This window comes from Aethalodelphis obliquidens, unplaced genomic scaffold (assembly GCF_003676395.1).
Source record: "Aethalodelphis obliquidens isolate GAN/ISIS:26980383/991018 unplaced genomic scaffold, ASM367639v1 scaffold2, whole genome shotgun sequence".
In the NCBI taxonomy this organism is placed as follows: Eukaryota; Metazoa; Chordata; class Mammalia; order Artiodactyla; family Delphinidae; genus Aethalodelphis; species Aethalodelphis obliquidens.
In genome coordinates this window covers 81,418,845-81,442,311 of record NW_020837946.1, presented here as the reverse complement: position 1 = coordinate 81,442,311, position 23,467 = coordinate 81,418,845, and the positions used below count along the sequence as shown (strand labels likewise).

The 23,467-nt window shown below is 34.1% G+C and overlaps 1 protein-coding gene across 1 annotated transcript in view; it reads left to right on the top strand.

Annotated features, from left to right (window-relative positions):
- Positions 1–23,467, top strand: part of MBD5 (methyl-CpG binding domain protein 5) — a 404,162-nt gene that overhangs the window by 118,165 nt on the left and 262,530 nt on the right. The window contains exon 6 of the mRNA XM_027131635.1: positions 18,452–18,545. The gene's annotated coding sequence lies outside the window, so the exon portion shown is untranslated. The remainder of the gene's footprint in view (positions 1–18,451; positions 18,546–23,467) is intronic.

Sequence of the window (23,467 nt, the reverse complement as noted above, 5' to 3'; positions counted from 1 at the left end):
AGGATGCCACTCCCATGACAGTTGCTAATATTTATTGAAATTTTCCACGTGCCAGGCACTGTTCTAAATTCCTTACTTAGTAAAGTTTTTATTCATCTCAGCAACCCTAGTAAACACCAGTATTATTCATGTTTTCATATAAGGAAGCTGAACACAAGGTCACACAGGTAATTAATGCCAAAGCCAAGATTTGAATCCAGGCAATCTGAGCTTGCACTGGCCCTAGTATCCTTCTTAATACAGTGTTCGTGGCAGCCACTGAGAAATCCAATTTGGCGCTCATGCTATTTAAAATGTGTCTGTGTTGTAAAAGTGTGTAATGTACATTAGCTGTCAACGCTGGCTACACATCAGAAATACCTGTGGGGTTTTCTAAGCATACAGAGGCCCAATCCAACTGTGGACAAAATGAATCAATATCTTCTAGGGTGGGTTATGGATATCTGTGTTAAGATGTTCCGCAGATGATTTGGGTGTACAATTATCTCATGTACACAAAGCAAATGGAATTGTCATGGTATCTCAGGCTCTCATAGGCAAGAGTTTTTTAATATAACATTTACAACAATGTTAAGCAAGGTAGTATTGCTTATTGATTGGTAGTGCGGCCTCTGGAGCTAGACTTCCTGACTATAATTTATTAATTTTGTTAGTTTTCCGCATGTGACTTAATTTTTGTAAACCTTAGTTTCTTGATGCATGAAATAGAGTCGGTTTTGTTAAGTAGCATGCAGGGTTATTGTGAGGATCAACAGAATAAATACAAGTAAAGCAATTCAGCACAGTACCTGACAGTAAAGGTACCAAAGTTTAAGGTAGTTATGTAAGTGTACACTGATATCATAAATAGTAAGTAACGTGGGTAGGGTAGTCATTACATGTTATAGAGAACAATCACAGCGTTTGAGACCAGGTGAGAGAGCTTTCTAGAGTTGATGGCATTTTCAGAGGTCATGTGAAATATAACAAGAAGCTGTTGAGTGGGATCTTTCCAAGACATTGGATCTATTGTGGGAGATATCTTTGAGATGGATAAGCAGAGGAGTTTATGAGATTCGTGTTGAAAGTTATAATTAGGGATAGACTTGCATCTGAGTTCCTTAGTATTAGATTTTGAATCTCAGTCCACCAGAATTTGATTTACTTTATATCTTAATTCTTCAAGAGTTACAAAGGAGTTATTACTCCCTCCCACCTCTTAGTTTCCATGGTATTTTATTTGTATCTGCTTTTATGGTGATTTGTGCACATTGATATCTCCAACTCTTTGTACTCCTTAAAACGCTCAAGAGCACCTGAAACCGATCTCACACAGTAGGGTTTCCAAATTTTACTGTATTGAATTAAGAGAGAAGACCCAGTTGTGTTCTTTAATGTTAGTTTACTAGAAGAACTATGATGTATATATAATGCTAACAACATGGAAGTCTAAAATTATGTATATGTTGAGGTATCTACATTGGAATTAATAAATTATATATAGCTTCAAGAGCCAGGTCTTATTAACAATCCAGGAAATGCTTTTGGTAGGTGAGCATTTGTTATTTCTTCCAAGATCTATTTTAGTCATAATATTTAAATTTTAGTGTCAAACCTAGTGATGCCTGTTTATTCCCATAGTCTGTTTGGAGAAGTAAGTCATACCATATCTAATTTCTATCTTTGAAGCAAGAAAGAGAGGGAAGAAAGGAAAGAGAATAGGTAAGTAGGTGAGCAGAGAGGAGAATTTAAAATGTAGGTCGTGTGTAGTTTTGTCCCCTCACAAGATATTATAGTGGCAGACTTGGAAGTAGAGGACCTGGAATGTCAGATTCTCAGTAAACCACAAAGGACTGCACCTACTCAGAAAACCGAAGTTGGTGCTGAGCAGGAGTATATCATGAGAATGGGACTGAGATGGGGTAGAGTTAAACTTCTTGCCCTTTGCACTTTTTCCACTTATATCAGTCATTTCAGAGGCATGTGAATTTAAATACTGACAGATAAACTCGACTCTTTAGCCCAGTTGAGGAGTGTGTCAGCTTTCTTTACTCTAATGAGGAATTATTTATGTCACAAGATCCAAAAACATTTATAGGATAAAAGCCAGGCTTGTAAACCTTGTTATACTGTATGCTATTTTCGTGCTGTGTTAAATGGATACACTCTGTTTCTTCCCAGGAGGAAATTGTAGTTTGAATACTAATTAATAAATATTTAATTGAAAAGATGGGTTTGAAATGGATTGCATAGGTGTTTTTCTGGAAAGTGCTAATAACACTTAAGAGAAGTTAGGCTTTGATATCTTCCTTCTATTTTCCATATATAATATGTAATATACCTTCCAGTTTTCATAATATATAATGTGATCAAAACTGGGTATTATACTAATGTAATTTATTGAAATGAGTTTGATCATATTTGAATTAAAATCTCTCTGGAAATGAATATATTAGGAACTAGAAATATCTATGTAGATGTTCTTGGTCACTGTACTAGTTCTGTAGACTTTCTGCATTATTCCATCAAATAGGGAATAACTGAAACCCCCAAGCCTCAAGTTATAGGGTTTTTTTTTTTTTTTGGTAATTTGCTGTTTTGGAATTGGAAATACATTTCTACCTTTGAAAACCATGTAGTAGATGGAACTAGGTTCCTAGGGCGGAGTTCCCACAGAGATCACATCATCCTGGCCACCTGGGAAAAGGGAGGCCTTTTCTGATTTTTGGATCATTGTTGACAACTACATCACTGAAAATAGAGAGACCCATAGAAAAGAGAATTCCAGAGTGATTATACCTGACAACATTGCTGAATTAATGATATTTTGAAAAAAGCGCTATATTGCTAAAGTAGGTCTTATATATTAATATGTTCCTGTACTGTCATCATAATGATATATAAAAACATTCATTTCCTGCAACTCTTTCTTAATCTCAACTTTTCCCACTCATAATTTTTCTTTGTCTCAATTTTCTCACTTATTTCCATTTTAATATATGGTACTGGTACTTTATAAGCTATCCCAATCACTTTGTAATAAAACAGACAAATAATTTTAAAATGTAATAAATCTGAATTTTGATACTAACAACTAACAAAACAATGTGGAAAGATGGAGTCAGCACTAGACTTGGGCTTGGGTTCTACCACCACAGTTTTTCAATCCAGGGCCAGAGCTTTGTCCTCTCTTAGTCTCTTGGTTTTCTCATCTGCTAAGTGAAGATGAGAACACCTATACCCTAAGGTTTTAATGATGATGAAATCACATTATATTAGGGAAAGTATATAGCATAAACTAGAAAGTTAGTTAAATATTACTTGAATCCAGATCAGATTTTCACAGGTTGGGAAAAAATATTTTGATTTCTGTTCATTTAAAACCTATAATTCCTGTGACTGAATTGTTATAGGTTGTCCCAGTCACAAGGAACGAGTCTAAGCATTCTGGATTCTGAGCATCTGGTTTGTGAAGATCTAATTAATGCCACGTTTGTGCTGTACCTAGAGAGCTCCCTTTAGAGAAGAAGGCTTATTCTTTGATCCTCCCATGTTGTCTGTATGCCAGTAGACAGCAAGAGGAAGACATTCTCCAAGCCTCCAAAGCAGGAACCTAAAACACATCTTAGAGAAGTTGTGCTGTAAATAGGATTGATTTGTTTTGGTTTCTCCCCAAAGCTATTTTACTCTTAATATAATTAAACAACTGTGCACTTGTGAGAATATAATTTATACTCACTATATTTCTTATTGTAAATGGGTCTTTCCCTCAGGTGCATCTAGACTAGTTATCTTCATGTTGGCCTTCATTCTGAGCCAGCATTTTCTTCAGTCAGGAACTTCTTTCAACCTGTTTCATGTCCAAGCCAAAAAACTCTGTACCCAGGGCTTCCCTGGTGGTGCAGTGGTTGGCAGTCCGCCTGCCAATGCAGGGGACGTGGGTTCATGCCCCGGTCTGGGAGGATCCCAACGTGCCGCAGAGCGGCTGGGCCCGTGAGCCATGGCCGCTGAGCCTGCGCGTCCAGAGCCTGTGCTCCGCAACGGGAGAGGCCACAGCAGTGAGAGGCCCGCGTACCACAAAAAAAAAAAAAAAAAGACTCTGTACCCAGATGACTTGTTAATGAAGTAGTGCTATATTGTTGATTTAAAACCTTTTATGGATCAATGAAGAGCTGTTAGAAGCACTTTTCTTGTTTATATGTAGTTTTGGAGCGGAGAGAAAAACAATAAAAAACGTGGGCAGAGGAGAAAAACTTTGGGTTAAAGTGCTGGGATAATTTTTTTTTTAATTTACATGTCCACATCCCCCTTTTCCACACTTTGCTTAATTTTAGAAGGTGTGACTTTCAGAAAATAGCTCTTTATCTTTTGAGACTGGTGACTTGTTGTAAATTTTAAAAGAATTACAGTAATTCAGATGTATTTCATGTTAATGGAATTGTTAACAGTCAAGATGTATAATATATAGGTGTATAATATAATATATATATATATATAATATATATAGCCGTACACAATCATCCTTTCACACTGTTAGTGAGAAAATAATTAAAAGACATACAGATTTGAAATATGCTCAAGTTCGGAGGTGGTGCAATGCTTATAATACTTCCTACAAGTACATATATGAAGAAGGTATTATGTTGTGGAGCACAGATGAAAAGCTCTGCAAATTGCGTAAAAACTATGTTAATAGTGTTTTAAAGTTTTTTGTGAAATGGACATTTGAGAGGAAATGAGGAGACCTGGATCCTAGCCCTTTTATCGCTGTTACGACCTTCGGCAAGTCAACCATTTAGCTCTGTTTTCTTTTCTTGAAAATGAAGCAAGGTCTGGGAGATTACTAAGGTTTCTTCTAGCTGTAAATTTCTTCTTTTTAAAATGTATTTTATTCAGGTATAGTTGACTTACAATGTTGTGTTAGTTTCTGATGTATGGCAAAGTGACTCAGTTATACATACATATGTATTCTTTTACATACTCTTTTTCATTGTGGTTTATCACAGGATATTGAATATAGTTCCCTGTGCTATACAGTAGGACCTTGTTGTTTATCCATTCTATATATATAGTTTGCATCTGGTAATCTCAAACTCCCAGTCCATTCCTCTTCCACCCTTCCCTCCCCCTTGGCAGCCACAATTCTGTTCTCTATGTCTGTGAGTCTGTTTCTGTTTGATAGATAAGTTCATTTGTGTCATATTTTAGATTCTACATATAAGTGATATCATATAGTATTTGTGTCTTTCTGACTTCATTTAGTATGATAATCTCTAGGCCCGTCCATGTTGCTGCCCAGCTATAAATTTCTGTTATTCTTGTTATTAAAATTGAGATGATAAGAAATTAGACATATTGTACATAAAATGATTGTTTTACTCAAGAGTTATTAATAGTATATAATTTTATATTGCAAACTGCTCTTTTAAAAATATACGAAAGTACAATTTTATTCTTTTTTTCCCAAGTTTTTAGTGCTTTATGTGCTATATTTCTTTACCAGACTTCTTCATTTTGAGAAGGAAAATATGTTTCCAAGGTGAATCTCTTACCCTTTTCATTTCCTACTACCTCTCCCCCAACCCCACCCCCTCAAAAATACCCACCCCGTGCATTCACACTTTAAAAGTAAATCTGACAACCACAGAACCCACAGAGTGACAGCAGAGGTGCTCTGACAAAGTCTGGGGCGCTACTTTCTGCAGTAGAGATAGACCAATGCTTGGCAACTATGTCGTAAAAATATAATTCAGAGGAAGTAAATGCATGCATAATTGTCCCAAATAGAATGATAAGTAACACGGCACAGTTTAAGGGGAAACGTCATTTCTTTACTTTCACACAGCACTTGCTTTCCACCTTTTTTTCTCTGTTCTCTGCAAAAAATCACAACTACAATTCAGTTTCATAGCTACAGTATTGATCTTGCTTGGTACAGATACATAGTTGATATACAGTTATTTTTCTCACTGGTATGTTTAGCTTTTGAAAGATCACCGCTCTTTTAATAAACCTACATCAGTGGGTAGTATGTGACCAAAGATGCCCCTATATGGCCCACAGAGCTCAAGACAGCCATCTAGTTTGGTTTAGCTATCCAGTTGGCTGTAAGCACTAATCCAAAGTGAGACATTGAGCAGAGTGAAGATCCAGAAATAGGAATCCATCAGATTTGACATCACACTGACCACAGGAGCTCTGGCATTATGGTAACACCAGGACCTGGACCTGAGCTCTCCAGGTCAGCAACTATCAACTGACCCCAAGAAACATAAATGCTATCGAATACTCCAAAAGGAGGAGGCTCTAAGATGCAACTCGGATGAATACTAAGAGGAGCAAAGAAAGACTTTAAAGCTGAGGAAGAATTCAAATCTGAGTAACAGAAATTTTACTTAGGTCAGGGCAGTATTGTCTTTTCGGGGAAAGTGTTTGTGGATCCTCCAAATGACTTTATCCATACTTTGATTTTTTTTTAATACCATGGGCCTTCAAGTTGCAATAGGAATGTAGCCATTTATTAGGGACCGGCCAGACTGATTATTTGGTTTGATGCTTCACATTCTTTGTTCTGATGGGTGTTGGTCCTTGCTGGAGTTTGAGACATTATAGGAATCTGTAAGGATTATTTCTTGAAAGAGTTAAATCATAGGCTGGTATTATTCCTTGAACTTATATGTTTCCTAGTGTCTTTTTACCAGGCTCCTATTGGGTTAGCATTTTGAATTGAGAAGTTACAAACTACCTTTTTAGTAGTAATATTGGGCTGGCCAAAAAGTTTGTTAGGGTCTTTGTAACATCTTATTGAAAAACCCGAACGAACTTTTTGGACAGCCCAATACTTAGATATTGTCACCAATATCTAATTTCAGCTTCCAGTCAGAACTGGTTTGCCAAAATTTCACCAACATTTTGGGCTAAATTTACTTTGTTGGAATGATCACTGTGGCGATTGGGGGCTACCTAACAGCTTTAATAGGTAATGTGGTACTCTGTCCATATGCTCTTGTAGCCCTTCACTGTTTTGTACACATCAGCCTTCCAAAGGCCAGCACCTGCATCTAAGCCATAGGATTGCCTTTGAGCTGCTGGAAGCTACTGGGGGAAAACTTTAAGCAATGAGTGATAGGTTTCAGCTTCTTGTCCTTGGCTTAGGCAGTTCTGAGACATGTATCTTATACCATTTGCCAGGTTCCCCCATTAGATTGTTTCTGTTGGCTTCTGTGATACCTAGCTTAATAATGTACCCTGTATTAGCTGCCTGCCCTTCTCTTATCACCTTGCCCCCTCCCCTACCAGTTTCGCTGAACCTCCCAAATAAATTATGTCCACTCAGTCCTAGTCTCAGGGTCTGCTTCCTTGGAAACCCCACTAAGATAACTAATAAACCCAAAGATGAGAATCCTTCCCGTTTTGCTGGTATAATTTATTTTATACTGTTATGATAAATTGTTTAGAGTAAATGGGCAGTTGTAAAGGTTATCTATTAATTGTTTGGGACTGAAAATATTTAGTATGATAGTATTTTGTATGATACAAAACTGTTAAAATTACTAGCTACCAAATACTGGTAAAAAATTAGCGAAGTTATGTAAGTAAAAGGGTCTTATATGGTCACCCTTTTATTAAAATTCTAAACATAACTTTAAAATACTAGAATCAATATAAATAGTAAAGTCTCAACACTGGAAGTAAGAAAAAATGCATTTTAACCAAAAAATTAAATATAGTTCTAATAAAAAATATATTGAAACCTACAGTCTAAATTAAAACAAACCTTAATACTCTTAAAATGCTCAAATATAAATGTTTAGGGATACCTAAAAATGCTAAGAATTGAAAACAAAATAATAAAGTAATAAGATCCTGAGAGACTAGAAACTAGCATTCAGAGCATTTAATATACCAAATAAATGAATAAAATACTTAACGGCCACCTTGATTCTAGAAGTAAAATGTAATTCATTGCTCAGAGGAAAATATTAAGAGCAATCTAAAAATACTAAGAGTGTTAGAGATAAATTATTTAGCACACCAAGAAGTGAATTTAAAAAGTAACCTTTTAAAGCCAGAAATGGTCACAGAGCATTCAGAGGAGTCTCAAGGGTAAAAAGAAGGCCTAGGTCTAGTTTGAAGAAGATAGAGTCAGGCAGTGGCTGAGTTTAACCCCCTTGGATCAAATATGCCCATTCTCTTGATCTGAGGGAAAGGTGCCAGGCAAGAGCCTGGTCACTGTTGATAATCCAGTTTGGGGAGCCCAGGCCGAAACCAGTTGCAAACTGTTTGCAGGCTGTCTTTAAAAGGACACTTACCCTGAAAGAGGAGGGAGAAATCAAGCCCATTTTAGGGACTATAGATTTCCTGCTGGATTTTCCACCCTTTAAGTGTCATTTTGTAAAACCTATGATAGATATGTAAATAAGAAAAGGAAAGATAACTCAGGAAGTTTAACTGTGATGAAGAACCAATGATAGCAGCATTTAAAGCCTTTGACAATAGACAAACTTGGTGTCTCCATAAATCTAATTTGTCTTAGCCTGCTTTTCCTCCAACCACCAGCATGCAAGATAAATTCAGTGTAGCACTCTTTTTTCTTCTTTTGCTCAGTTTGACCTGCTTTGTTTATATCACAAATTGAGAAACTACTATGTATTTCTTCTCAGTGTTTTACTTTTTATAAGTATTTATAGGTTTTATGATTTATATAACTCCAAAGACAATACAGTATAGTGATTAGGAGGAACATAGGCCCTTGGTCAAATCCTGGCTCTGCCACTCAACGAGCTAATGTGACCAAGCACATGTTACTTCACCTTGCCTTGATTTCCTTGTTTGTTAAGTGGGCATGATAAGAACATACTACTCTGTAAGAGTTTTTGAGGATTAAATAACTTAAATGTAAAATTCTTAGAATAGTGCTTATCATATATGAATGCCCAATAAATTTTTCATGTATGAGAACAGTGCATTATGGATAAAATTGGAATTTATAAAATTGTTGAGATACATAACTGCTTTTTTTTTTGGCGGTACACAGGCCTCTCACTGTTGTGGCCTCTCCCGTTGCGGAGCACAGGCTCCGGACGTGCAAGCTCAGCGGCCATGGCTCACGGGCCCAGCCGCTTCGCGGCATGTAGGATCTTCCCAGACCGGGGCACAAACCCGCGTCCCCTGCATCGGCAGGCGGACTCTCAACCACTGCGCCACCAGGGAAGCCCATAACTACTTTTATATAATGATTACTATGGGGAACATTCATTCTAATTCTACTCATTTCAAAAATGAATATTTAAAACATGACCCATTTGTGATAAAGGATTGCAGTTTTTGCTTATTTTTCCATGTAATATTTACTATGTTCCTAGTAAGGTGAGGAGAAAGTAAATGGTATGCCTACCGTGTGCTAATAATAAGCCCATTATGTCATTTCACATAATCCACAATCAGCCCTACCAGGTAGCTAGTAATAACTTTATTTCAAAAGAAGTTGAAATTTCAAAAAGATCCAGTGATTTACTCAAATAGCAGAGCTGCTGTAATATAGTCTCTCTGACTCCAAGCTTAAAGCTTGTGCCCTGTCTTATTAACAGAGGAGAGGTTCGAATTATGTAAGGGCTGGTATGGTCCAAGCACCAACCATAGTGGATGCCAGGGTCTTGTAGGCCTTATGCTCTGCCAAGTGTTAGCTCCTTAGGGATTAGAACATGGAGAACTCTGGTGGGGGGAGAGGTCCCTCCCCCCACAAGAGAGAGAAGGGGACATATGGAGAGGTTGGAGCAGTGGCTATTTTCCAACAAGTGTGGAAGTCTTTTACTATTTAGTATTTAACAACTGGTATAGCCACACTGTTCATTCTGACCAAACATTAGATATATCAAAATACATAATCTTGATATATCTAATATTTGGATAGATATGTAAAGATTTGAATACTGTATTAATTTTTAATGTTTTTTAAGACACATTTATAGGATCAGGTATAACTGAGAATTCCTTCCTTGAGATTTCTGCTAAACTTTTATTGTATGATCCTTTTCAGTTATATTGATTGATGATTGATCGATCTCCAGATAACATACATTGCCTTTATTTGCAGTCAACAATTTTTTTTAAATTATGAACTTGCAATAGTTTGGAAGAAACTTGCGATTTATGGTTCTCTGACCAAAAATTGTATTGCTATTGTAAAGACTTTGTCGGTTTGCTTTTCCAAATGTGAATTTGCTCTCATTTATAACCTTCTTCTTGTTACGTCTTCTTTATCCACATCCAAGAAAAATAAAACAATGATGATTTTTACCTAATAATCTATATAGTGTATGTTCAAATTTGCTAAAAACCTAATCTCTTAATTTCATAATCTGGGAGCAACAGAAAATGACTGAGAGTATTTATTCTTTCACCTTTTTGTGTGATAGAAAAATTATTTGAAATGCAGATTTCAGTGAATGAATACATTTTTTCTTGGTTTGTATCACAATATTTCGTATTTTTTTAACTGCTTTTGAGATCATTTCTTTCTATTATTTTTATATGAAAGAACTGAATATTTCATTTTATTTTTTGCTTCATTTGCTCTTGTATTTTTTTTAACTGCTTTGAGATCATTTCTTCCTATTATTTTTATATAAAAGAACTGAATATTTCATTTTTTGCTTCATTTGCTCTCTGTTGCAACCAGCCAATCAGTAAATATTTTAAATGTTTTATATTTAATTTTTACCGAACATGAACCCATCATACTAAGTTTTCCTTCCACATATTAATTTGCAGTTTACTGTACCTAGTTAAAGATCTACTTACTGTATATTTATATAGGGTGCATTTTATTATTTCTGTATCTACCATGGTACCTACAGCTGTATTCTCAGTGCTAAGGAATCATCAGAAGATCACAGCATTATAAATGCTGGCCATGTTTGGAACATTTAATATTCGACTAATTTTAAGTAGCATTTAAAGCTATATATGAGAGGTGGTATTAAGACTTAAATCACTCAGAGAAAAATGGCCTATAATCTGTGGTTTAAACGTTCAAGTATTTTTCTGCATAGTCATTCAGCTCATTATAAACACAGAGAAGATGGAACAAATTTCTGGAAAGACTTCACATTTTATATGTATAGCATTTGACTTGTCACCTTTGAAAGATCTAAAATGATATTCCATTAATTTTTCATACATCCCACAAAATCTTGACAGGACAATCCTCTAAACCTGAAAAATCTCTAATAAACAAGAGTGACTCAGAAGCTCTTTTTGGTTGCATTTGTGCTCATATTTGGATTTCATTTTTTTATTTCTCAATTATCTTTCACCAACTCAATAATGACCCCATCTTTGTTTAATCCTAGAGGTAATTTGTGTAATCCAGACATCTTTTTCTGTTTATAAGGAATTTATTCCTTTGGCAGTGTGTTATTTTCTCCAACAAAACTCTTCATTATTTGACAAGTTGGCATAATATTGAGCTGTTCTTGGTAGGATTTGAAATATTGTTTTTGAAATATTGTTCTTTTGGTAAAAGATAGCTGTTTCCAGATGTCATAAAATCAGTCATTACTGCAGCTCACAGAATTTCTTACATAATATGGTTTCTTTTGCTGTTAAGAATGCCGGCACCAAAAATCTACAGAAGGTCAGATCCTAGTGGTTCCTCCAAGCACTGGTGGCTTTGATACTTTAGTCACATTAACGTGTTTTTCAGACATCGCTAAGGTTGATATTCCTATTCTTCTGTGCATTTATTTTCATTTTCTCTGCTTGTCATTTTATTGTTTCAATGGGTTGACATATGGGGACTTCACCTCCTTGCACAGAGCTCTATCACCTCTCCCTGCTATCTTTTTGTTTCTGTTGGAAATTGTAGAATTTGATTTGGTTATGTAGGTAATTTTCATTTTGGTTTTTTTCCCTCCATTTCTTCCTTTTATAACTTTTTAATATTCTCCCAATATACAACCACTTGTTGCTTTTTTTCAGTTATATTGGCTAAAGTCTCTTTTATTAGGATATTACCTTGAATATTTATTTCCATTAATGAGGAGTGATGATTCATCATTTTGGAGGGCTATTTTGTTTATAATTTGAAAAGTCACTTTGGCTTTACATGTGTTATATAAACTATGTGTTTTATATATAAAGTATATGTTATATAAAAAGATTATGCTTTCTTTACATTATCAATGTTATAAATATTGGAAGGAGGGTATATACATATTAAAGGATGTTTAAAAAGTCTTATAGCATAAATTTGGTGTTTGCCTAGGAGCACTTTTTATGCCAGTTTTAATAATCTATAGCTGTATTGTGAAGCTGCTTATTTAAAAAATATCTACAAGAGAGCAATTTTTAGTCTGTATGCACATACTTTAAATTGTATTTATTTAAAATTTTTCTATAAGTTAATGTAAATATATCTTCCCTCTAGTTTTCTCTCAAATTAGTCTTAACTAACAAGTACTAATTAAGGAGTCTAGCATATCTTATTAGTTTTTTAACTTACATGATTTTGTTTTTATATAGAGAACATCTTCCAAAGAGACTTTCTGAGTTTTGATTCAATATTTTCTGCTAAAGCTCCTATAACACTGTAGTAATTTGTTCAGTTAAATACAGTGGACCTATTATTTTAGACCTATTATCTTTGTTACCACCATGTAAATAAAACATGGTTCATATTCTGGATCTGGATTTCTTTTTAGGCAGTGGACTGGATTTATGATAGATTGATGAAATCTTTCTTCATAATAGTGTTCTTTGAGATGTCAGTGTCTTTTATGTCAAATGCCCCAAAATGTTGTTGTAGCACCATTAATATACTGGAAAATATGTGAAACTTCTTTAAGGCCTCCTAATTTTTGTGCACAAAAACAATGGTCCCTCTCCCTCTCCCTCTCCCTCTCCTTCTCCCTCTCCCTCTCCCTCTCCCTCTCCCCTCCCTCTCACTGAGGTTATGTCAGTGGTAGTGACTTTTTAAGGAAGCCACACACACACTCACACACAAAAAGATAAAGGGGGGATAAACTGCTAGAAATGTGTTGAGAGACTACTGGGAGAGGACTCAGGAGGCAAGAGGCAGAACCTGAGAAGATAAGAAGATAGCATCAACATAATCCTAGCTATTTATCCTATAAATAGCTTTATACTGTTTCTATAGCACTGCCTCTGAGGAAGTCCCTGAAAATTTCTAACACATGGAAGGATAAATGAAATGATTCCTTTAAAAAATTTTTGTTTTATTGAATGTAAACCTATTAACACAGACCTTCATATTCACTTGATTTCGTTCTCCCAATCCATTTTTTTTCTCTACAACATACTCATTTTTGTCAACCTTGAGTTCTCATTCCATAGTAGTTGAGGAATGAGAACCTTATTTTTGAGGTTGAGAGAGACTATATAGAATTATAGTAATAAATGAGCTGCCAACCCATTTACTGGCTCCAACTCTATTAGCTCATTAATTGTCTATCAAGAAGCCCAATAGGATAATAAGATTAAAGTTGAATTTAGTATTGCCAGAATATTCATATATGTGTTCTTGGTACTGAATTTGGCAAAATGTTGTACTTAGTTTTTTCTCTCCAGAAAGGTCAGTTCTCAAGGTGTTTGCATATTAGTGTAGCCAAAAAATCACTCACTAGTATTCTCCAAATAACAGATGTAATTAAGGAGGTCTGTCACAACCAAACTGATTATTTATTTTAGCTGAAGAGATACCCTGCCTAGACCAGGTGGATGTTTTTAGAGAATGCTAGTAGGGAAAAAAAAAAAAGGATGGCTATTTTTTCTTTATTTAATGAAAATATATCATTTACTGTGAATACTTTGAATACCCTGGTTATTATCAACTTTCATAGAGAGAACTTCAGTTGCTTTGGACTTTATAGTTTCCTACTGAAGCCAGATCATATGGACAAGTTGCAAGAGGGCTAAAGACAAGGCTTACTTTGGTGGACAGGATTTAGAATAACCTATGGTTGGTTGTTTTTGAAAGTGACTTGGGCATACTCAATAAGGGCCTCGTAGGCTGTTTACCACAAAAAAATAGAATAGCTACAAAAAAACATATATAAAAGTTATTCCAGATCCACTAAAAGAATGATCTGGAATAAATCTAATAATGGTCCTAACTGGCACTAAGAATGGCTTGAATATGCTCAGGCTAAGATTATTCTCTATGATAAAAACAGTTGAGAAAACAAATCTTCCATGGATTGCATGATTAGAGCTCTTGTACTGAAGAAATTTGGAAACTTTAAGAAAGCAAACATAGGCTAAAAATATTTTTAATTCTTTGAATGTTTGTTTTCTGTTAAGACTTTGTGAGGTTTTTTTATTCTATAATTTCTTTCTATAATCTGTTTCTATTCAGCCATATATGAAACTTGTGAATTAAAAAAATTTTTTACATCACTGTGAGATTAGAATGAATGGGATCTTGAGGGCTATGAAATTGCATACTGCTAATGGTATGAAAGCAATAACCTGTAAAAGTTTAGTTAAATATAATTCCATAGCTCAGGGAAGTAGAAAGCATGTTTTCTTCCTATAAAAACTGCCATGTTTTAAACTTGGGAGTGCAGTGATATTTTAAGAAAGCAATTTTTTTTGTAGAAAAAATTGAGTTAAAACCATAAGTTTTATATCCCGGTATTGAACCATACTTCATTGATTTTAATGTGATTAGGCTTATAGTACATTACATTCAGAAGCAAGACTGAGGTTTTTAGGATACACCCTTTATATCACAGAGGCTTTATTATGTAAATGGTACAGAAATAAAAGGAAGCATGTAGCACTAAATGAGAACTTAGAAATCATCTTATTGTGAGGAAGAAGTGTTGGAAGTAGACCACCATGACATTTTCCTTTCTGTGGGAAACCTGATAAACTGCAAAAGGGTGGAAGGCGTAAGGCGGAAATGATATGAGGATGTATTAGATAAGGCTACCAGAGCTAATGGATGAGGGTTTCATGAAATGCTATAGTTAATTGTAGACTGCATGAGTTGAAAACCCAGCTCTGCCAGTTATTATCTGTGAAACATTGGGCAAGTTACTCTCTCTCTTCCTCAACTTACTTATCTGTAAAATGTAGATGATGAAAGCATTTCTTAGTATTGTTGTGAGGATTAAATTAATTAATGCTACATAGAATTTAGAAATCAATAAATGTTAGTTCTTACTACTGTATTTAAAAAGCAAGGAGGAAGTTTTAGCAACTTATATGACAAATGTTGGAGATACCTAATGTCCATTATCTAGAAATCTGTATTTTTAATCATTGAAGAGTAATATATATAGGTTGTGAATTCTTTGGTGATGTAAAGTATTGTGTGATTTAGAGTTATTGGTTCTTCTTAAAACAGGTGGTTTTCCTAAGGAAACACTGAACCATGTTCCCTATGACTTCTGTGTTAAGTATATTTAAATAGATTCTAATTTACTGAAAATTGTTCATTCTTGTTAATTTAGTTGCTATTAATACCAGTGATTATTACGCTATTACTCTCAGATAAAATTACCTGGCTTATTAGACATTAAGAGAGTTAGGTGCCATAGTCTTCAGAACAGATGGGAAAGTTCATGCAGCATAGGGAGATTACAATTTTTAAAGCATTCATAGTCATAAAGTATACTAAAGAGAAAAGCTACGTGCCTCAATCACTGTAAAACACTGTACTTAATTACTAGAAAAACATGCTAAATCTTAAATAATAACAAAAGTAGAAATAAGGGACCACAAGTGAGTACCTGATTAATTAGCTAAGTAATTTGCAATAATGAGTGAAGGAAGTCAGAAGAGAAAGATAGCTTTAGTGTCAGGTTGATGGAAATTTCCGTTAAGGAGCAAGCAGTATCTGAGCTAATTTTTGGTTGACCAAGAGATGAGAGATAAACAGCAAAAGGCAGCTGAGGTCAGATAATAGAAGATCAAGAGTCTTCTATTAAAAGACACTGGGACTTCATTTCATAGCTGTGAATCACAGAGGCAGACTTACAGCCTCTACTACTGGTTTGAGAGGTGGAATAGCTCCCTTTTTGTGAAGACATTTGGGAAGTCCATGACTGTTGCCCAGCTGTTAAGCAGCACTAAGCCTGGGAGAAAAAATCGACTTTGGTCACAAACTTAAGATTGATGTTAACTTAGTAGAAAAACCTAAAGTCTTTAGCGGCACATGCATGTAGGAAGAATACTTTATTAGGAGCTCTTCCATCGTAGGCAGATAAGAGAAAATATCTATAGTTTTCTTTCAAGGTTTAGTACTTGTTGATTACCATCTTTATTGTGTATAACAGAGACTCCGATACTTACCTCTGTTTATTAGACTTTTCTTTTTCAGAAAAAATCTAAAGAGTAAGTGATGTTGAATATATTATTTTTATTGTGAAGTACTTCTGGACCTGTTTATAAGAATTTTCAAAACTAAAATGTTAACAGCCTATTTCATGTTATTTTTAGTAAGTTATGTTTGTGTGTGTGTGTATGTTCTTGAGGAAAATGAATCAAGATGTTTTCTTGGCTTTGTATTTAAACAGAGCAAATGATATTAGAGTAGCTTTTTCCCCCCACTAAGTTAAGGACAAAAAATTTTAATTTTGAGACATTGAGGGCATGTTTCTAGTTATATATGAGGTTTTAGATTAAATTTTCATTATAGAATATAACCTGATTTTCTCTTTTTTGGGCCACAAGTATTTTATCAATTACGTACACAGTTTATTTAGGAGGATAGCAAAGCTTACAAAATATATGATCCATAAACATTATTTTAGCTTAACTACATTGATTTATTGCTGAAATCCTATTTACTCCTGTTTAAAGTTACTTTTTACCAGTGGGTTTTAGAATTATCTTTAAAGATCAGAAATGTAACCGCAGAATAAACTCAAGAAGTTTTTTTATAAATGCTTATAATGAAGTTCTAGTAATAGTCACTATTTATAAATACTTGGAGCACTGTTTTTTTTGTTTTGTTTTTGGCCGCGATACGCAGCTTGCGGGATCTTAGTTCCCTAACCAGGGTCAAATCTGTGCCCTCGGCAGTGAGAGCACAGAGTCCTAACCACTGGACTGTCAGGGAACTCCCTTAGAGCACTGTTTTACAGGGACTGTAGACCTTTTGTATTATGATTACCAGAGATACCTCTAAAAATAGAGACTCCTATTAGCCTAGTTTTTCTGAATCAGAATCTCTGGGCATGGCACCTGGGAATCTATATTTTATTTTAAAGTAGTACCTTTGGTCCTTAAGTGCATTATAGTTTGGGATTCACTACAACCACCATTATGCCATGCTTGGATCCATGTACTCTAACATATAGATTGTTGAGGTAGGTTTATGTGTGTCATGGAAGCTTTGAAGTCATTTTAAATATTGAGTAGTGAGATTAGCAAGTATCTTACTAGTTTTCATAGACATCTGTAGTAAGTATTTTTTTTAAGTTAATGTCTTATTAGTTATCTGTAGAAACTAAGTCAAATAGTTGCAGTGAGCTTGTTTCTTAACCTGCAGAACAGATATCCTTCCTAAATGCTTTTGAAAAATAGCTAGTTTCTGGCCCCCATGTGATACCAATTAAATCAGAATATTTAGGGAAGAGACTGAGTCTCCATACATTTAGAAGTGCCCCAGGTGTTTTTAATGTGTAGCTGCAACTGAAACAGGGATCTACACTAATGACAGAAAGGAACAATGATGTTCCTAATCAAAAAGTTATTGATTGGCTTTGGAATCCATAGTACTGAAAACCACATGCTAAAGGTATGGCACTGTAGCATCCAAATCCTGTTTCCCTAACTGCTTGTCTCAGGCATATTTAAAAAATCAAAGGAAATCAGAATCAAATTATTTCAACAAAGAGCATTTTCTCTGAATAATCCCAATTCTCTGTTAGAGGCAATTTCTTTTAAAAGACCCCTGCTAAGCTTTACTAGGTTGATGTAAAGCACTGATTGGGCAGTTGAAGTGATAAGGGGTAAATAATACCTTTTCATGAGGACAGAATATTTAACTAATTGATTTCTATGATTTTGACTTTTATAGGCAACTCAAATGTAATTTAGAATATATTTTTGGTAATTATTCATTCTGAACAAGGGAAGTATTTTCTAGGGTAGGGCTACATTCATGTAGGACATCAGAATCAATGTGTTTAAAATTATATTTCTTAAAAATGTTGATAGAAACTAGGTTAGCGAGATAAAATTAGTACTTATAGAAACTATTAAACTCTATGCCAGGGATCAAAATACATGTTTCACAAAACTTTCTGATCTTCTAAAGGGAAGAATTATTATTACTGTTTAATTACATAAAATATGTCCTATAATACATACCTCCCTTTGCACACAGTTATTAAAGAAATCATAAAAAATACTTTCAAGATCTCCTTTAATAGTTAAAATAAGTGGAAAAATATTTATAACCTCAAAGTCATGATATTTTCTTATGTTTCTCTTTTAGATGCTTATTGAAGATAACAGTTTCTGCATATGGGAAGTAGATATTGAAGGGTATATGGTTTACAGACAAGATCTTTAAAAAATAGACACTCAAGGTAAGTAATAAATATAGCCTCATAAATAAGCTGATTTAAATGGTTAGGGCTGCCAAATTATAATTTAATTTGCTAAACTTGCTTACTTTTTGTCACTGGCCCTGTCTAAGCAACCTCACAACCACATTCATTCATTTTCGGAAACAAATTTTTATGCCCTAATACCATCTTGACAGGAAGTATCAGATTTCATTTATAATGGGAAGTTGATAAAATTAATGTATTATGGAAGAGTGCAAACCAATTAAGAAGACTGGAGAAGAGATTAAGTAAGCTTCCATCAAAACTGTGTGCATAACTCAGTAGCGCTTAACTTGAAAAAATAATTTTACAGAAACTAGTATCCACTGTATTTTTTAAATTTATTTATGTCCTTAACCATATTAAAAGTGTGTTTTTTAACCACTCCAAAAAACACTGTCATAGTATCAAATACTAATAGTATTACCTCTGAATACCAAACCTCTTTTTCACTATTTCTTGAGCCCCCAAAGATTTGTTTTGACTTACCATATCCTTTCACTTATATTCTGTGCATGTCTCCCATGACTGTTTACATGCTTATGTTACTAAGTAAATTTCTGAATACACTTGGTAAAATTTTGAGTGAGATACAAAGAATACAAAATGCAAAAAAGGTACTTTAAATAATTTTGTGTGTCAGGTAGGTACACTGGAACCTTGGAGAATATGTGACCTGTTAATGGGACACTTTTGTTTAGCTCTAGAATCCTTTCTAAGTGGGAATATTAGACCAGTAAAATCAAATTTTTTTTCAGAAGAAACCAGAAATACTTTGAAAAGTCCTAATTTTTCAATATCAGCATAAAATTTTTCCTGTGACAAACTCCACTTCTGCTACTGTGTGAATCAAATAAAACAGTATACAGCCTCTGGTGCAGGAATTTTTTTTTCCTTTGCTCTCTGTTTTTCTTCTTTTTGAGTGTAGATACTTAGAGTCTATTTGTTCCCCTTAATTTCTGGTTAGCAGCTTAGTGATTTTTGCTAGTTTTCTGTGATGAATATTATTGTCAAAAATGACTTTTCTTGAAAATATAAATATTACTTATTTTTAATTTGTTTCTATAGTTTTATATGGTGAGTTGGTTGCTTAGAAGAGCTATTAAATTGTTTTTTGAATTATAATAATTAGACAGTTATTTTTATAGTTCCTTTATCTCCACAGTCTAACATAGATCCTTCTGATTCAAAAAAAAGTAAAAAAAAGGTTTCCTTTTTTTTTTTTTTTTTGCGGTACGCGGGGCTCTCACTGTTGTGCCTCTTCCCGGACCGGGGCACGAACCCGTGTCCCCTGCATCGGCAGGCAGACTCTCAACCACTGCGCCACCAGGGGAGCCCAAGGTTTCCTTTCCACTGTACCTTTTGCATAGAAAATAGAGTTAATCACATTCCTTAGTTCACATGACACACTGTCATCACTGGTCCATGAAAAGCACTTTATTTATTTATATATTTTCTTTTATTCTCATTTCCACTCTCATGCTGCTGACCTGGACTCATAGGAAATCATTCTAATGTGATAGTCTAATATCTGTTGCACTGTTCTCTTTTGTTTATATGTATCTTCAGAACATGAGTATTGGTTTATATATATGTATTTTTTTAATATTTTAAGTGGAAATTTTTAAATAAATAAAAAAGAAAAGAGAGTATAATATCATGAACTTTCATGTGCCCGTCTCTCAGCTTCAACAGTTATCTCACGGTTGAGCTTGTCTTAACTATATCTTATGCCTTCTCCCCTACTTATGCACATTAAATTTTAATATGCATAAATGGTATTGTGCTGTGTAACTCATTCTCTTTATTACTGTTTCATTTTACTTATCTCTACATTTTTATCATTTATTTATGTTGTTGTGTTTACATTGCTTCTAACTGCTGCATAGTATTCCAAGGTTTGTAGCTATCATGTTTTAACTATCCACATTTCCAGTGATTTCCACCCAGATTGCTTCCAATTTTCTGTTGCAACAAACAATGCCACGATGAACATCCTCATATTTCTCCTAGCTTAGAACTTTGCAAGGATTTCTTTGGGATATATACCCAGGAACAGAATTGCTGGGTTTATACTTAATTTGTCTGAGTCCTGCCAGATGCTCTGCCAAATAAATACTTGGACCACACTTTCACCAGCGGTAACCCCCTCCTTCCTGCCAACCCTTGACATTATCTAGCTTTCTAATACTCTCAATCTAATGTGTGTAATTCTGTAGCTCACTGTTTTAATTTGAATTCTTATCACTAATGAGTTTGAGTATCTCTTTCATATTCTTGTTGGCCTTTTGGCATCCCTCTTCTGAAATTCCTTGTTCATATTCTTTATTTTTCATTTGGGTTCCTATCTGTTGGTTAATGTTCTTTAAGAGTTTATTATATATTTTAGATCTTCATTTCCTATCAGTTTTAGATATTAAAAACAGTCTTCCATTTTTTCAACTTTTTAATTTTATGCATGATGTCCTTTAAGTAGATATTCATGTTTTAAATATTCAATTAAAAATATTTTCTTGAAGTCTGCTGCTGGTGTACAGAAATGCTACTGAGTTTTTGAAACTTGACCTTGATTCTAACACTGAATTCTCATTCTTAATAACATTACTGTACTCTCTTTCATTTTTATAGGGAGATGATCATATTATCAACTATACATAATGACGGTTTTATTTCTAATTTCCTTATCCTTACATACTTTTACTTCTTTCTTCTTTCCAATACCTTTGGTCAGTTCCTCTGGAACTATGTTAAATGGTAGTACTGACAGTAGGCATTCTCATCTTATGCCTAATCTTAAAGAGAATATATCTAATTTCTCACTTAAGCATAATGCTTGCTGAAGATTTTTAATATAAAACCTTTACCAAATTAAGAAAGGTTCTTATTTCTAGCTTGTTATGCATTCTTACCATAAATAACTTTCAAACCCATAAAATGTTTTTTATACATCTGTTAAAATAATCATGAGATATTTATCCTGGTATATTAATGTTGTGAATTATATGGATAGAATTTCTAATGTTAAACCATGCCTGCATTACTATTTTACACCCTACTTGACCATGGTGCATTATTTTAATACATTACTGTATTTGGTTAGCAAATATTTTATTTAGGATTTTAGAATCTACATTCTTAAGTGGAATGTGCTATACCTTTTTCTTCATTTTCCTTGTCTGGTTTTGCAGTTAAGATTACACTGGCCTTATAAAATGAGATGAGCAGCTTTTACTCTTTTTCTGTTTTCTAGAATAACTTTATATAATACGAATTTACTGTTTCTTTAATGTATGTTAAAACTCATATGTAAAAGTATCTGGTTGTGAGATTTCTTTGAATGCTATTTATGTCTTTAATCCCTTTTGATCTATTCAAGTTTTCCCCTCAGCTTCTTCCAGTCCCCCTCTCATGGGTACTGCTAACACCTGATTGTCCTCCCACCTGCAGGTATAATAGCCCAGACCCACTTTCCTTTCAGTCAGGAAATACCTAGACAATCTCAGTGTCCACATCTGAGCCATGTAATAGTCACTCTGTTTTGAGCTAATGTCCTAACCCTGACCAGTGGGCTCTGATCTGCCCAATCTTGCTTGACTTAAACTGCCACTGACACATACCTAAATTAATCCTGAACTCCAATAGTTTTCTACTATTCTATAACCAGAAACTTTGGTTAACAATGCTCTGAATTGACTTCTTTACATCTCTTAAAACCTTTGCCATACTGCTGGTTACGTGTGTTAAGGTTGTGTAAAAGGTAAATATTTTGACAAAAGAACAAGTAAGGTTATTATGTTCAGGGAAGGTTAAGTGTTCGGAAAAAAATAGGCAACCATCCAGTCTAATGTCCTGTACAGTATATACCAAATTGTAGTTAACTTTGGAAGATTTTTACTTTATCTCCAGAGTTTGACACTTTATTGTAACCATTTATTATCAGAAGAATAATTAAAGGTATTTCCATGTACAAGAAGGAAAAAGAGTAGAGAGCACAAGCAGGAAGTTCATAGACCCACTAACAAAAAGAAATGATAAATAAACATATAATAGTTATAATTTCTGATGCATTTGAATGTGTTTCTACCATCTTATTTCAGTTTTTCTTACACACTTTCATACTATATCTTTATTTCTTTTTAATTCTTTCTTACCTAAAAAAACTATATATATATATATAAAGTTTTATTTATATATATATATATATATATCTCCCCTAAAAAGATTCTTGCTGGGGCAAATTATGTATGAGACTCAGAGGTCTTATTAAGGAATTTAAAGTTTAGGTTTTATTTTAACTCTACAAGAAGCCATTGGTGGGCTTTGAACAAAGGATTGATGTGATTTCTGAAATTTAAAACATCTTTGGAAAACATTGGATGATAACTGTGACTTTAGTATTTTGTTTTAAAAGCAACTCTTTAAAAGCCATAAAATAATAGATGTGTAATTTTTACTATAAAAATTTTAAATAATTAGAAAGATATATAAATTAACTTTAAAAAGCACTTCAAAACCTAAGAATTAATAGTTAGTAGCTACAACAAGGAAGATGCTGATTTTCTTAATATACAAAGAGTGTCAACAATTCAATATGGAAAAGACAACCCATCTTTATAAGACTTGAACATGTAATTTATCAAAGAAGAAATACAGATGGCTAACAAACATGAAAATGTTCCATTTTCCAACCTCTCCCTTGCATTGTAGTAACATTTTTCTAGTCATCAGTTGCTGCCTGTCATTATGTTTTGCTATTCTTTTCATTCGCTTACAGTATCCTTGTTATCAGTGCCATGCTAGTCCTTTTTTTTATTACTCATGACCGAATGTAATGGTTTTACCTGGCATGTATGCGTGTGTGTGTGTGTGTGTGTGTGTGTGTGTGTGTGTGTGTGTGTGTG